This window comes from Cebus imitator, unplaced genomic scaffold (genome assembly GCF_001604975.1).
Source record: "Cebus imitator isolate Cc_AM_T3 unplaced genomic scaffold, Cebus_imitator-1.0 Scaffold598, whole genome shotgun sequence".
In the NCBI taxonomy this organism is placed as follows: domain Eukaryota; kingdom Metazoa; phylum Chordata; class Mammalia; order Primates; family Cebidae; genus Cebus; species Cebus imitator.
In genome coordinates this window covers 859,421-875,689 of record NW_016107913.1, presented here as the reverse complement: position 1 = coordinate 875,689, position 16,269 = coordinate 859,421, and the positions used below count along the sequence as shown (strand labels likewise).

The 16,269-nt window shown below is 40.6% G+C and overlaps 1 protein-coding gene and 1 pseudogene across 2 annotated transcripts in view; both read left to right on the top strand.

Annotated features, from left to right (window-relative positions):
- Window positions 1–16,269, top strand: part of ZNF484 (zinc finger protein 484) — a 442,175-nt gene that overhangs the window by 15,635 nt on the left and 410,271 nt on the right. The window lies entirely within an intron of this gene.
- LOC108294703 lies at window positions 10,219–16,258 on the top strand (annotated as a pseudogene). Its single transcript, XR_001821137.2, has 2 exons — window positions 10,219–11,253; window positions 15,127–16,258. The product of XR_001821137.2 is annotated as a trans-acting T-cell-specific transcription factor GATA-3-like (transcript).

The window sequence follows — 16,269 nt, the reverse complement described above, 5'->3', positions numbered from 1 at the left end:
AGATGGTAAAATGTAAAGGAGAATATATTAAAGTATTATAAATGGCAAGTATTTTAAATGCTTGATATTTTTTAAAATTTGCCATATTTTCTCTTTTGACACAAGTTGGCTTTCATGTTTGAGTTAAAAAAATGAACAACAAAAGTCTATTCCAATGGGAGAAAGATAAGCTTCTGTTTTATCTAAAATATAGGACCAGGTGCAGTGGCTCATACCTGTAATCCTAGTAATTTGGGATGCCAAGGCGGGTGGATCACCTGAGGTCAGGAGTTCGAGACCAGCCTGACCAACATGGTGAAACCTTATCTCTACTAAAAATACAAAATTAGTCAGGCATGTTGGTGTATGCCTAGAATCCCAGCTACTCGGGAAGCTGAGGCAGGAGAATTGCTTGAGCCCGGGAGGCAGAGGTTGCAGTGAGCCAAGATCATGCCATTGTACTCCAGCCTGGGCAACAAGAGTGAAACTCTGTCTTAAAAAAATTAGAATTAAATAAAATATATATGAATATATATGGTATACAAATTTGACACATTTTGCTTTAATTCAGGACTAATGTGATACTGCAGAAAATGAATGACCCTAAGCTCATTTAATTTCTCCTAACTATACATAGCACTTTACCACTTTCAACCTTCCCATTGATAACTCTAACCTTGTGCAAGTTACTTGACCTCACTGAGCCTATTTTGCCATCTGTAAATCAGCTAATAGGACCTAACTTACAAGTTCACTGAGAGAGATAAATAAGACAATGGGTACAAACTATTTTAGCAATGTCTAGCACATGGTTGGGCTCAACAAGTATTAATACATTACTTATTCTTTTCTTTTTCACCCTGCTATGCCTTTCAGTTTATTTCTACTAAACTCTAAGCTTTTAAAATATAGGCCCAAGTATTATTAGTTTCCCTCTGTATTCTCCCCCAGTTCCTGTCACAGTCCCAAGGACACACAGGCCCCATAATCCTTCATGGCCAATTGAACTGATGGTGACCTATGTCTTCATCCATTTGAGGATGTTATAGCAAAATACCATAGACTAGGTGACTTATAAACAACAGAAATGTATTTCTTACAGTTCTGGAGGCTGGGAAGTCCAAGATCAGGGCATTGGCATTTCAGTGTCTGGTGAGGGCCTGCTTTCTGGTTCAGAGAGATGGTGCCTTCTTGCTGCGTCCTCATGTGGTGGTAGGGGCAAGCCAGCGCTCCTGGGCCTCTTTGGTAAGAGCACTAATCCCTTTCCTGAGAGCACACTGTCATGACCTAATCACTTCCCAGCAATCTACTTTCTAATCTCATCACTTTAGGGGCTAGGATTTCAACATATGAATTTGGGGGGACAGGGCAGAAACATTGAATCCGTTGCAAAGAACACCAAAGGATGGTACAGCAGTTGTGGAATATGAGAGTGTTGGTGTGTCATGGCATCCCTAATAATTTTATACCTTGGTTGCTGAAAATCAAACAAATAAAAGCGTTCATTTACATACCTTTTTAGCACAACTTTTCTGGAACAAATTCTGTATTTCAGTACTGGTTTATGTGGCTTATACTACATCTATGACCATTAAAATCCAATAGAACTCCAGTGTAAGGAAGCATATTGTTGTCTTTCTCTATGGTGTTTTCCAGGCAGGGTCAGATTGCCAGGGTATCATCAGACATTTTTTGTTAGGCAGTGAGGGGAAGGGGTGGAGAGGGTGCAGTTTATTATGTGTAAATTATACCTCAATAAAGCTGATAACTTTTTTAAATTTGCCATAATTCTTTATACTATAAAGACATAAAGAAATTTTTGCACTGTCTCTCAAGTTTGTCCAGAGGATAAAATGAGAGGCATATAATATAAAATATTATTCAAAGATCAAATATTTATCCAAACTTTAATACTAGAGAAAGATGGGCAGGTATAAGCATGAGCAAGGGGAAAATGAGAAAGAGCAGGAGAAGGAAATGTTACTAAACCAAAGTCTGAGGTCATCTGCTTAAAAAAGTTTTAAAAGCTAATTTATGGAGATGGCTTCTTTCCTTAAACCTCATGAACCAACCTTTGCTAGCTTCCAACTTTTTTTCTGCAGCTTTCTCACCTCTCTCAGCCTTCATAGAACTGAACAGAGGTAGGTCCTTGCTCTGGATTAGACTTTGGTTTAAGGGAATATTGTGGCTAGTTTGATCTTCTGTCCAGGCCACTCAAATTTTCTGCAAATCAGCAATAAGGCTGTTTCGCTCTCTCATCGCTTTTGTGTTTACTGGAGGGGCACTTTTAATTCCCTCCAGGAACTCTTTCTTTACATGCACAGCTTGGTGAACTGTTTGGTGAAAGAGGCTTAGCTTCCTGCCTATCTTGGTTTTCAGGATGCCTTCCTCACTCAGCTTAATCATTTCTAGCTTTTGACTTAAAGTGAGAAGTATGTGATTCTTCCTTTTATTTGAACACTTAGAGACCATTGTAAGATTATTAATTGGCCTAATTTCGATATTGTCGTATCTCAGAGAATACAGAGGTCTGGAGAGAGGAAAGGGGAGATGGGGGATGGACAGTGGAACATTCAGAACACACAAATTTATTGGTTAAGTTTGTCATCTTACATTGGCACAGTCATGGCACCCCAAAACAATTACAATAGTAACATCACAGATCACATAACAGATATAGTAATACAAATTTAAAATATTGCAAGACAGTGACACAAAGTGAGCACGTGCTGTTAGAAAAAATGGTGCTAATACACTTGCTCAGTGCAGGGTTGCCACAAACCTTCAATTTATAAAAAAATGCAATGTCTGAGAAGTGCAGTAAAGCAAAGCACAATAAAATGAGGTATGCATGTGTGTTAAGTGACATAATGTGCCTTGAGGGTAAAGTAAGACAAGTTAAAGATGCACAGTATAAATCCTGTAACAATCACTAAATGAAGTTATAGCCAATAAATCAGCAAAGGAGATTAAATGGAATCTTTTTTAAAATTTAATTTATTCAACAGAAAGCAGAAAAGGAAAATGAAATAATAAAAAAGAAATAGTAAAATGATAGATTTAAATCCCACTATTTTAATAATAATAAATGTAAATGTCCCAAGCATTCCAATTAAAACCAGATTGTCAGACTGAATTAAAAAGGGAGACTACTATAATCCACCCACCAAAACCCTCATTAAATGTAAAGACACAATTAAGTTAAAAGGAATTTTTAAAATATTATGCCAACATGAATCCAAAGAAAACTGAGTGGCTATATTAATATCAGACAAAGTAGAGTTTAGAGCAAAGAATGTTGCAAGGAATAAAGAGGGTCAATCATGATAGAAGGATTGACACAGCATTAAATGGTTATACACATAATAACAGAGCTTCAAAATATCTCAAGGTTAAATTGATATAATTGTAAAGAGAAACAGACACATCCACAGTTAAAGTCTGAGATTTTAACACATATTTCAATAAGATGAAATGTGTAGTTAGAATGTGAACATAGAAGATTTGATTAACTTGATCTAATTGACATTTGTAGAATATACCAAAAACAGCAGAATGCACATTCTTTGCAACACACGTGGAGCATTTAACTATTCTAGCCCATAAAGACAATTCTCAATAAACTTAAAATGATTCAATTCTTTCAATGTATGTGCTCTACCAACAGTGGAGTTAAAAAGAAATCAACAGCAGAAAGACATCTGGAATTTCCTCACATATTTGGAAACTACGTAAAACAATTTTAAATTTCTTATGAATCAAAATAGAACTAATAAATTATAAAGTATTTTGAGCTGAGTGTAAAATAAAACAAAACACTTTAAAATTAGTGGAATTTCCTTCATGTTCCATTTAAAGAAAATTATATAAGAAAAGAAGAAAGTCCTTCAATCAATGACCTCAGCTTCCACTTTAAGAAACTAGAAAAGAAAATAAAGCCAACAGTAAGCAGCAGAAAAGGAGTAAAAACCGTCAGTGTAGACATCAACACAATAGAAAACAGGCAAAAGTCATTTACGGGAAATAAAGGAACCCAGACTTTGGTTCTTTTTAGAAGGTCCATAATATTGATAAGCCTCTATTCAGGCTTATCAGGAAAAAAAGAGAGAAAACAAAAACAACCTATCAGGGATAAGAGAAGTAACATAACAGATTCAACAGATGCTAATGAGATAATAGTAATTATGAACAACATTGTGCATCAGATTTGACAACTTAGATTAAGTGGACAAATTCCTCCAAAGACACAATTAGCTAGTCTCACTCAAAAAGAAACAGCCAGAATAGCCCCCTATCTATTAAAGAATTGAAGCTGTAACCTTAAAAAAAGCTTTTCCCAAAGACAACTCTAGGTTTAGATGGCTTCAGTGGAGAAACATATAAGAAAAAAATTACATATAAGAAACATATAAGAAAAAAATTACATCAATTCTACTAGTTCCTACCAATTCTTCTAATTAAAGAGAAATTTGGAAAAAGACGGCCTATTTCCTATTACCCTCTTGCACTTTTCTCAGACTTATAAGTGTGGCACTGGCATGACCAGTTCATGGGGAGAATTTTATATTCTTTACAGATGAATTGGATACAACCACAGACAACTTCAATTTCTTTCCAAATTTCTTCAGGGGATTGTCAGAAGGAAAATAAAGTGCTCTTGAAATTTAAACACTTTCTAGGAATAAAGGAATGTTACTTACATGTTATTTTACCATTAGTCTCATGAAAATTGTGTGGAGGACTGTGGCCATAAAAACAATGGTTTGTATTTTATGTAAATTAACAGCTTTTTATTGTTCTTTTTAATACAGAAAAATTCTGAAGGCAATCATTTTATTTGCCTTTTTTTTGGAAACTTTATTTTTATATCTGATGAAGTTCTGTTGGAATATATCATTTGTTTGGGGTAATGTAATATATTTTTGGAAGACACAAGAAAAATGGGCTCTCATTGACCAAGTACTTTGTATAGATGCAGTGATTAAACTAATAAGCAGAGGGAAAGTTGCAAAAATATTTGACAAAATGAAATATATGCCTTCAGTGCAAAACCGTTGACCCTGCTGACCAACAGGCATATTGAGAAAGATTTCCATATGCCTGATAGAACAACCTCTGTGGGCCATCTTAAGCACTGGTGAATAAGAAACACTTTTATGCATTATATTACATCTGAAGGTCTCCACTTAACATGATACTTAAGCAGAATTAAAATGCCTTAACATTCTTCCAAGGTTTAGCACCTGATCCTTTTAATAAACAATAAATAGGTTATGGTTAACTTTTTTTAAGGTACTCAAATATGTCAACTGTGTTGTTTCTATATAAACACCTTTTTGCACGGGAAATTGTAAAAATAGCATAAAGCTTCCTCTTACTGCAATCCAAATGTTTGAAAGTCAGAAAATCTAATTATTTTGCTCTCGCCCAACTACCTAATGCTTTCTTTATCCACAAGTAATTTTGCATCAATTTCTTGATGTTGGGTTTCATCTCATTGACTTCAGGCTTCTAAAACACATAGAAATACTTATGTCCTTTTGGCTTCTTTGGGTCAAATCAAACAGTACAGCTAAAGTTATTCAAATACATTCAAACTACACAGATCCCTTATGAATTACTAGTAAGATGGTAGGAAGGAAAAGATATAAGAAGAAAAATATATCCTAGAACTCATTATCAAAATTATTGGTGTATAGTCTATACTAGCATAGGGTAGCTTTCTCAACTTGCTATATAAAATTACCAGCAAAAAAAAAGTGCAAGCATAAGGTTTATGGCTGAAGTGGCTAGGTGTCATAATTCCCTATTCTAGCATTCTCAGAAGGATCCCATCTGTTAGACATGCAGAGACTGCAGCCCATCCAAATGTGATCTGCTTAATCAATAATCAACAGTTTGTATTGAAGGCATTATCTTTGCTATATGTGCTTGTCATAATGAAGGATGGTGTGCAAAGAACAAGTTGAGCCAGATGAACACTTTAATTTTGATGCCAAAATCAATCACTTTTTGTCATAATACCAAGCATAGATAATGGTTGATCCATTGCATACTGTCTGTATTACCCCATAATTTCCTGCAATAGACACATCATAATTTGACATACTCCTTGATCATTAACACATTGTAGTAGTCAGATATACTTGCCAAGATTAAGCTAAATGTCAGGAGAAGACTCAGTGAAGTCTTGGAAATCTTGCAACTTGCCCTCAGAGACACTGCCAACAGAAATGATGAATGTCATTGGGATGTGTGGTACTATTCTCATTGATATATCAATAAATAAAGGGATGCTGAGGAAAAAATGTTCTTCCAGATACCTGTCCACTCTGAACCTAGAGTTCTTTTCATCGCTGTGAAAGACCTCCCTAGACACTGCAGCCATTTCCTGGGACAACTCTGAGCTATGATTTTTAAAACAGAACGCACTCATCTGCCATTTTTCTTCCAAAATTGCTTGTGAATATCCTGTATGCTATCCAAGTCTCTCCAACCTTGTAGTCTTTGTATGAATGGGCTCTTTTTTTTTCTTTTTCTTTTTTTTCGAAACAGAGTCTTTCACTCTGTGGCCCAGGCTGGAGTGCACTGGGCAATCTCGGCTCACTGCAACCTCTGCCTCCGGGGTTCAAGCGATTCTCATGCCTCAGCATCCCGAGTAGCTGGGATTACAGACGTGCACCACCACACACAGCTAATTTTTATATTTTCAGTAGAGATGAGATTTCACTGTGTTAGCCAGGCTGGTCTCGAACTCCTGGCCTGAAGCAATCCACCCACCTTGGCCTCCCAAAGTGCTGCGATTACAGGCTTGAGACACTGCGCCTGGCACCTTTGTTCTTATTTGTTGTTATTGCAGTGGGATTCTACGAGGTGCTGGGAGTGAAGAAGTTAAACACACTTAGTTAACTAGCTTGAACAGACATCCCAGTATTGATAGAGTTGCAATCCTAAAACAAAAAGCCCACCAGTCATGGGATGAAAAAGTATTTGGGTGTGGATAAAAAAGAGTCAAACTCTCACTGTGCACACGAAATCACAAGGGTATACACAGGCAGCTGTCCTGGTACAGTACTAATGCAACATGTTGATTTTCTTATAATATTGAAATTTTATTGAATATTGAAACAAATTTTACTGAAGTTGAGAGTTGTATCTTCTTTTACCATGACAGCCAACACCTATGTGCAATAAAAGCTATAAGAATGTTTGCATTTGACCCATAAAATAAAGAACTTGGATTTAATGATTTGGCAGTTGCTTTGTTTCATTTAAATTGGACTATTTTTCTGTTTTATTTAATAGATTGCTCCTATTGCATTACTCAAAGATGTTTTAAAAAATCTCTAATTATGTGGTTGATTGGAGAACAAATATTATGTATATTTATTTGTAAATATTTATAATAAAGAATATTTATTAAATATATACATATGCATTATACAAGGTACATATTGTACATATTATACATTATATAAGGTAGGAAATATACGTTGCCCATGTGGAGTTTATAATATACCTGGAAAAATAATATCAACGCATACACACTATGATTCCAACTACTTTTCTATACTGACTACTCTTACTCAGCAATATGCATTTAAAATTCCTCAATGTCTTCTTATGGCATGAGAACTCATTTCTTTTTGTTGTTGAATAATATTTCATTGTATTTATTTACCACAGTTTGTGAATCTATTCAGCTAATGAAGGAGATCTTAGTTGTTTCTAAGTTTTAGAACCAGTGTTACAAGGAATGATGTATTTCTATACTTTTGAATTGTTATAAGTATCTTAGGCCAGGTGCAGCGGCTCACATGTATAATTCCAGCACTTTGGGAGGCTGAGCAGGAGAATTACTTGAGTCAGGAGTTCGAGACCGGCCTGCCCAACATGCCAACATAGTAAAACCCTATCTCTACTAAAAATACAAAAATCAGCTGGGCATGTGGAGTGCACCTGTAATCCCAGCTACTCAGGAGGCTGAGGCAGGAGAATCGCTTGAACCCAGGAGGCGGAGGTTGCAATGAGACAAGATTTCAGCACTACACTACAGCCTGGGCAACAGTTAGTGAGACTCTGTCTCAAAGAAAAATAAGTGAAAAATATAAATAAATAAATAAATAAATAAATATCGTTACTATTATGATTTTTAAATGTAAAATCAATTTAAGATTACCTTATGCCAATGGAAAGAGTCTTTGTGATACAGCTTGCATTCTAAGTCTCAGTTCCAGCTCCTTAATGCAGCCAGCGGTAGTAGTACTGATATTAAAAGTGCCATTTATTTAATATGTTTCTCAATTGACTAAGCTGATATGTGGATAAGACTTTTCCAAATCACAAACAGGATTATATGTCACCCCTGCTTGAATTCTTTGACATTTAAGGTCCTTCAGTATCCAACCTTTGCTCCCCTTTCCAACTTCATCTCATCCCTCCCTTCTTGCCCCTTGTACTTAAGCCTAACCAAATTGTTTCTTCTCTCTGAGCTTGGACTCCTGCCATCTCCTCTTCTGGTATGTCCTCATGTTTTCTCTGTCAATCTCCTTCTGCTTGCACCACTTCCCTCAAAGTTCATTCTTCAAGGTCATTCATTCACTCACTCATTAAACACAGAAGACAATTCGCAGCACTGTGCTAGGTGATGGGAATAAGTCAAGCACACTACAAAGACCAGTACTGCATGGAGCTTTCAATCTAGTTACAAAGATTTTAAGAGCACAGACAGGAAATTTTCAGATAACACGCATTCTCACAGATTGTGATGGGGGCGAGACATGCAAGATGAGGAGTCTACTCTTCCATCTAGCTAAAGAGCACTCCAGGGCAATTGGGTAATAAATAAATGGAAAAGTCCTGGAGCAGGAATGAGCTGTGAGAAATTGGAGTGCCGTGGAGAGGTTGGTAGGGCAGGTCAAGCAGGGTATTTTCTCTGTGGAGTCTTACCTGGTGTCTCAAGCAAGATAATTGATCCCAGCATTCAGGAAGCCTCACAGGAGAAGCCCCCTGGAAAGACACTCTGTAAGTACTCCATGAAGCAGTTCCTGATCTGGGTCGTCCCTAGTGTGGCTCCTTCTCTTGATCATCCACAGAATTCATCTGCCAGTCATTTCGTACATCATGCCCTGGCCACGTTTTCACTTGTAGACGTGTTATCTCCTCAATTGGAAAGTGAGAGTCTTGAAAACATGGTATGTTCTATCTGTATCCCTCAGAGCAAATATTTATTGATCCATTCATTCCTCCATTGACTCACACATCCAATAGCCTTTCAGCACCTGTTGTATACTGGGGCTATACCAATGAAAAAGGCAGACAAGAACCCTGTTCTAACGGAGTTTACATTCTAGTGGGGGGAAACAAGAAATCACTTAAGTATACAAACTAGATAATCTCAGAGAAGGATAATTGCTTTGAAAAGTAAAGTGAGATACAATAGCTAATGCCTGAGCAGGTGAGGTAAGAATGAGCATTTTGGATTACAGTAGATGTGTCATGATAGAAAGGAGAGGGGAGAGAGGCTCAGCAGATCACCCATAGTTTAAATGTGTCAGAGGAGTAATCACATCCAATGAGGAAGCTGCAAGGAGAATCTAGACAGGTGAAAGTGACTGCGCAGGTACACTTTGCTGTGCTGTGTTTCTAAGTACTGTTAAGAACAATAAAAGTCACATTAGAGACTTATTGTAATGTATTTTTTATAGCATGTGGCATTTTATCCCCTTATTATGAGAGATCTTGATTGATATGTCCTTTTGGCATTCCAATAACTGAGCTCCCTTTAGTGAGCTCCAGGTTCACTAATAGTCAGTTCTGCTCTACAGAATTGCCAATAACCAATCCATTATTCATGCTCAGTGAATAACACTATTGCAGGGATCCAGGGTAGCTTCACTGTAAAAAAGCACCATCACTCGCATTCAGCCAAGATGCTGGAGGGAGGGAAATTGAGCATTTTACAGAAATCGCCTTAATATAATCATCACTAAAATCAGGACTCCATTAGGCCAAGAGCTCTGTCTTCATCTCTGAATTCTCAACAACTGGCCCAATTTCTGTCTTATGATGGTTCTTTGGTAAATATTTATTGAATTAATAAAATGAATGAGTGATAATCTAATAGTGATTTAATGAATCTAATGCATCTTTTAAAAATTATTCTCATGAAAAAAATATTAGGTGACAAATTCCAGGTTGTTTGAATTCCTAAAAAGATCCAAGCAGGCAGCCGAGGCCATGGAGGTGACGGCGGACCGGCTGCGCTGGGTGAGCCACCACCACCCCGCCGTGATCAACAGGCAGCACCCGGACACGCACTTCCCGGGCCTCGGCTACTCCTACATGGACCCTGCGCAGTACCCACTGCCGGAGGAGGTGGATGTGCTTTTTAACATCGACGGCCAAGGCAACCGCGTCCTTCCCTCCTACGGAAAGTTTGTCAGGGCCACGGTGCAGAGGTAACCTCCGACTCACCACGGGAGCCAGGTGTGCTGCCCGCCTCTGCTTCACGGATCCCTGCCCTGGCTGGATGGCGGGGAAGCCCTGGGCAGCCACCACACCGCCTCCCCCTGGAACCTCAGCCCCTTCTCCAAGACGTCCATTCACCGCGGCTCCCCGGGGCCCCTCTCCGTCTACCCCCCACCCCCAGCCTCATCCTCCTCCCTGTCAGGGGCCACACCAGCCCGCACCTCTTCACCTTCCTGCCCACCCCACCGAAGGACGTCTCCCCAGACCAGTCGCTGTCCACCCCGGGCTCAGCCGGCTTGGCCCGGCAGGCTGAGAAAGAGTGCCTCAAGTACCAGGTGCCGCTGCCTGACAGCACGAAGCTGGAGTCCTCGCACTCCATGGCAGCATGACCGTCCTGGGGGGCGCCTCTTCGTCAGCCCACCACCCCATCACCACCTACCCGCCCTACGTGCCCGAGTACAGCTCCGGACCCTTCCCCCCCAGCAGCCTGCTGGGCAGCTCCCCCGCCGGCTTTGGATGCACGTCCAGGCCCAAGGCCCGGTCCAGCACAGAAGGCAGGGAGTGTGTGAAGTGCGGGGCAGCCTCGATGGCACGGGGCACTACCTGTGCAACGCCTGCGGGCTCCACCACAAGATGAACGGACAGAACCGGCCCCTCATCAAGCCCAAGCGAAGGCTGTCTGCAGCTAGGAGAGCAGGGACGTCCTGTGCGAACTGTCAGACCACCACAACCACGCTCTGGAGGAGGAACGCCAACGGGGACCCCGTCTGCAATGCCTGTGGGCTCTACTACAAGCTGCACAATGTAAGTGGACTGGGAGCAGCAAGAACAGGGCTCCCCTCCTGTTGGTGACCAGCAAACAACGTCACCACCACCCTGTCCACGTGAATCGCCCACCCAGGGGCCCAGATCACAGGCTCCAAATAGCTGATGCAATAGGACCAAGCTTGGAAGACTACTTTGTATAGCATTGCCTTGCTGAGGCCGAGGGGGCTTGCAGCCTGACAGCCACACCACCCCCTTGGTAGGCATTAAACATACTATGTACAATGCAGCAATCTGATGTGCTGGGTGGGTCTGTCTGGTTCATAAGAAAAAAAAAAGTCTTCCTTTTGGAAAACAAAAAAAGCTACCAGTCCTAGTTTGTTGTTTCTTTACATTTTAAACTTTTTGCAGAAGGAGAAAGTGAAGTGAAAGAGAAAGGTAAATAGAACTGTAATGCGTGGCAGGGTCTCTGGGGACTAAGAGGACCCATTCGGTTACTGAGGGTGAAAAGTCTTGGCTAAATCTGCACTGCGAATTTGAAATGGATTCTCTGTATAAAAGACGTGGAATGAAATGTCTGAGAGATCCCATCTGATGTCTTTGTCCTAACCAACTTTCACATGCACAGAGCTAGCTCCTGAGGATGCTGGCGGGGGGACGTTACCACACCAGGGAAAAGAAACTGTCGTTTTCTCCTTTTATATCACGTTGGCAGAATGGGAATTGCCAGTCACCTGAGTTTAGCTGTGTCGTTTCTAATCTTTCCATTTGGGGGTCTTCTCATTTTGTAATATATCTTAATCTTGAAAAATTTTTTTCAGTTTTTTTTTTTTTTTTTTTTTTTTTTTTTTTTTTTTTTTTTTTTTTTCAAGTTTTTTTTTTTTTTTTTTTTTTTTTTTTTTTCCCTGAAACCATTCTGGCTCACAGGCCATGACCCTGGTGAGGACTCAAGTTTACATTAATTCCAAAGACAAAAATGGTCATTTTGGTCTCTCTCTCTCTCTCTCTCACTCTCTCTCTCTCTCCTTTTTAGCTCATTCTGATTCTCCTAAATTCTCTTGGCCAACCTGACGTTGGCAAAGTCTGGAGCTGAACAGGGAGGAGACAGGGACTTTTGCTTCGGGCGGTTCTGGCATCGAACTCCTCTTACTCAGGAATACCTGGGAACTGGGGAGGAAGCACTTCTGGTTGGATTTTTTGAGTCACAGAGAACTTCTCAGGGTGACCCCAGCACCCTGCTTCTTTTTCACCTTTTGGGAATAAGTTGCTGTGATTCCGAGGAACCCGATACACTCATTTCCCTGCCTCTCTTGCTGTGGTCCTGGTGCAGTGAATGAAATGAGAGTCTTATATGATCCTTATTCTCCCTTAGGTCCTGGGACTGTGGTCTATGTACATTTATCAGCAATTAAATCCAAGCTCGTTTTCACTTTGGGGAATTTGCCTGTTGACTGGAATAGAGAGAGGGGTTCATGATTATTATTAGCTATCCGGTCATCAGCACTGCCTATGAAGTTATTTTTGGGCTGTAATTTATGGATTTCAAAGAACTTTCATGTTACTTGATTACATTTGAGCCTCAGATAGTCCCATGATGTAGACAGAGCAGAAATTATTTTTGTTTCAGTTTTACTTGAAGGAATGATGCCTCAGAAAAGCAAGTCAGTTGCACAAGACAACGTGGCTGAGAACGTAGAAGAGTCGGGGTCCATTTAAGAGTCAGGAGGCTTCCTGAGAGGTCGGTAGTGTCAGGACTAGGGAGAACCAGGGTTTCGAAAGGGAATGCTGTCTTCTTTTAGAGTACAACAAAATTGTAACAAATTGTGTGTATATGTATATTCCATCCCTATTTCCATGGAAGTATAGGAATTACGGGAGATTAACTAGCTATACATTTTTTGAATAGTTAGTTGGGATGAGATACAATCTCACTTGTGTCTGATCTACTATGTGTATATATATATATATATATATTTCTGAAGAATATGAATTTCTCAAATCAAAGAAAAGCCGAGGAATCCTGTCCATGACTCAATTCTACCTCCTCCATCTTAATGAGCTTGATCTTCATGGCTGGGCTCTGGTGAGTGGGAGGCAGAAACCTCCTCATCCTCAAGAGTGGTTTTTCTGTCTTCTCTGATTTACCAGGAATTTGTAAAAGGAGGCGATTGATGTGTATTGAACAATAAGAGATAATAATCTATTAACGCTGTCATCGCTTGCATCGTGTTGTGTTTTGCTCTGCCCTTCCAGACATCTCTACATGGGTGTAAGCCCTTTCTTCTTATCTAGTTGTTTAGATAACTGCCTAGCTTGGTATCAGCATCTCTGGTGTTGTGACTGGTTATCTGGAGTTGTGTGGCTATTGGTGTAACTAGATATTATATTTAGATACCTGGCTATGTATAGCTAGATATCAGCGTTCAGAGCTGTGTATCAGGACATTATCTTGGTGAGGATTTGATGTGGGAGTAGATTCCTGTCATCTCTGTAGGCTGCATCTTTACCTTGACGATAACTTTGAAGGTGGAATCCGGAGACACTCCTCCAGCAGTGACCTTTCTGGGTTCTTCTGCTGTCAGCCATGTTGCCTTCCTGGGTATGGAGGAAATAAGGTCTTGGCTCCAGTGTGGGGCTTTGTCTCCTTCTCCAGGTGACCTCTCCCAGCTCAGCTTTGGGAAGCTGGGTGTTACCTGCCATTAGCAGCTTGGCCATTTGAATTCTCCCTTTCTTAGCTGGGATTTTCTGGCTTTGGGAACAGGCAGGTAAAATCCAGAGTCAAGGGTTCTCCACCCTTGAGAACTGTGGTGGAAGGTGATGCTTTCAGCCTGGGAAGTCAGGAACAGCCAGGACCCTGATGTTCACAACTTGAGTCTGTTCGCCACCTTCCCTTGGGAACATGGCCAGATGTGCAGTTCGCTCTTCCGGGCAGACGTCTGCTGTTGGCGTTAATCTGCCTCTGCCTCTCTGTGGGGAGTAGCTTCTGTTTACTCTGTAAAGTTTCCTTTCTTGATTCTGGGCCCCCAAAGCAAATGTAGTTTTACAAGGCAAATGAGGTTTATCAAGAAGAGAGAGATGGTAGCTGTCTCAGAGACTAAAGTCTCTTGATCTTAGGAGTAGGGTCTGGTCTCTGTCTCTTTAGCACATTCTTGGTCTTTCCTGTTTAAGATGAGTGCCCTTTTGTGCTCTGCACCCCACAGGTGGTTATTAAATACTCGTTGATTGGTTGGTTGGCTGTTTGTCTAGTTAAAATCGGAGAGTCAGAGCTGGGTGAAAATAGCAACTTGCCACCATTGCAGCTGCTGTTGGAGTGATACAGGCAGGGATCAGCTTTTAGAAAGGCAGGCAGGGATCACCTTTTAGAAAGGCATGGTTTCGTAACATACAACCCTGCTACGTATACATTCTAGGGGAAGATTTTATGGCATCTTTCAAAGGCCAGGTAGAAGAGGGGCAACCAAGAATCACTCAGTAGAGCAGTACAGTTCTCATTTCTTCAAGGCAGACAGCCTTAAACACCTAGAGGTGGATGACCTGGGCAGTGCTTCTCAAGTTCTAAAGCAGATTCATCAGAGTAGACAAAATGGTATTTCCCTCTTGAAGATTCTTCACTACTACCATTCTTATGAAATAGTCTAAGGAAGTTCTACAAAAGTAAGACAAGTGAATTCTATTTTCATTACCGGACATACAATCATACTAGGTGGGTCTCTAATCTGGTAACTGCACGTGTTTTAGTTCTTCAGTCCCTGGGAAAGAGACAGGAGAAGGTGCGAGGGAGGAAGGGGCTGGCTGAAATGGAAACAGATCCCCGATCAGGGCGGCCAGTGGAACCCGTGTCGGTGTGCGAGAGCCTGTGCATTTCAGAGGCAGAAAAAAGTAAAAAAAAAAAAAAAATTGATCTTTGTTTAGATTAACAGACCCCTGACTATGAAGAAGGAAGGCATCCAGACCAGAAACCGAAAAATGTCTAGCAAATCCAAAAAGTGCAAAAAAGTGCATGACTCGCTGGAGGACTTCCCCAAGAACAGCTCGTTCAACCCAGCTGCCCTCTCCAGACACATGTCCTCCCTGAGCCACATCTCGCCCTTCAGCCACTCCAGCCACATGCTGACCACGCCCACGCCGATGCATCCGCCATCCAGCCTGTCCTTCGGACCTCACCATCCCTCCAGTATGGTTACCGCCATGGGTTAGAGCCCTGCTTGAGGCTCACAGGGCCCCCAGAGAGAGTCCCTGCAGCCCACTTCGACTTGCATTTTTGCAGGAGCAGAATCATGAAGCCTAAACGCAATGGATACATGTTTTTGAAGGCAGAAAGCGAAATTATGTTTGCCACTTTGCAAAGGAGCTCACTGTGGTGTCTGTGTTCCAACCACTGAATCTGGACCCCATCTGTGAATAAGCCATTCTGACTCATATCCCCTATTTAACAGGGTCTCTAGTGCTGTGAAAAAAATGCTGAACATTGCATATAACTTATATTGTAAGAAATACTGTACATTTGAGGAAGACTTTATTGCATCTGGGTAGCTGTAGGGCATGAAGGATGCCAAGAAGTTTAAGGAACATGGGGGAAACAGAGTGTGGAAATTAAGAAGAAACTAGGTCTGATATCCAAATGGACAAACTGCCAGTTTTCTTTCCTGTCACTGGCCACAGTTGTTTGATGCATTAAAAGAAAAAAAAAAAGAAAAAAGTTGTAAGCGAATCATTCATTCAAAGCTGTTGGCCCCTACAAAGGAAATACCAGTTCCAGTTCCAGGCAATCAGTGTTACCCTTCACCAATTGCCATTGAGGGTTTCAGAGAGCCCTTTTCTAGGCCTACATGCTTTGTGAACAAGTCCCTGTAATTGTTGTTTGTATGTATAATTCAAAGCACCAAAATAAGAAAAGATGTAGATTTGTTTCATCCTATTATACAGACTGAATTGTTGTACAGATTTATTTACTGCTAGTCTTAAGAACTGCTTTCTTTCGTTTGTTTGTTTCAATACTTTCCTTCTCTCTCAATTTTTGGTTGAATAAACCAGATGACATTCAGTTGGCCTAAA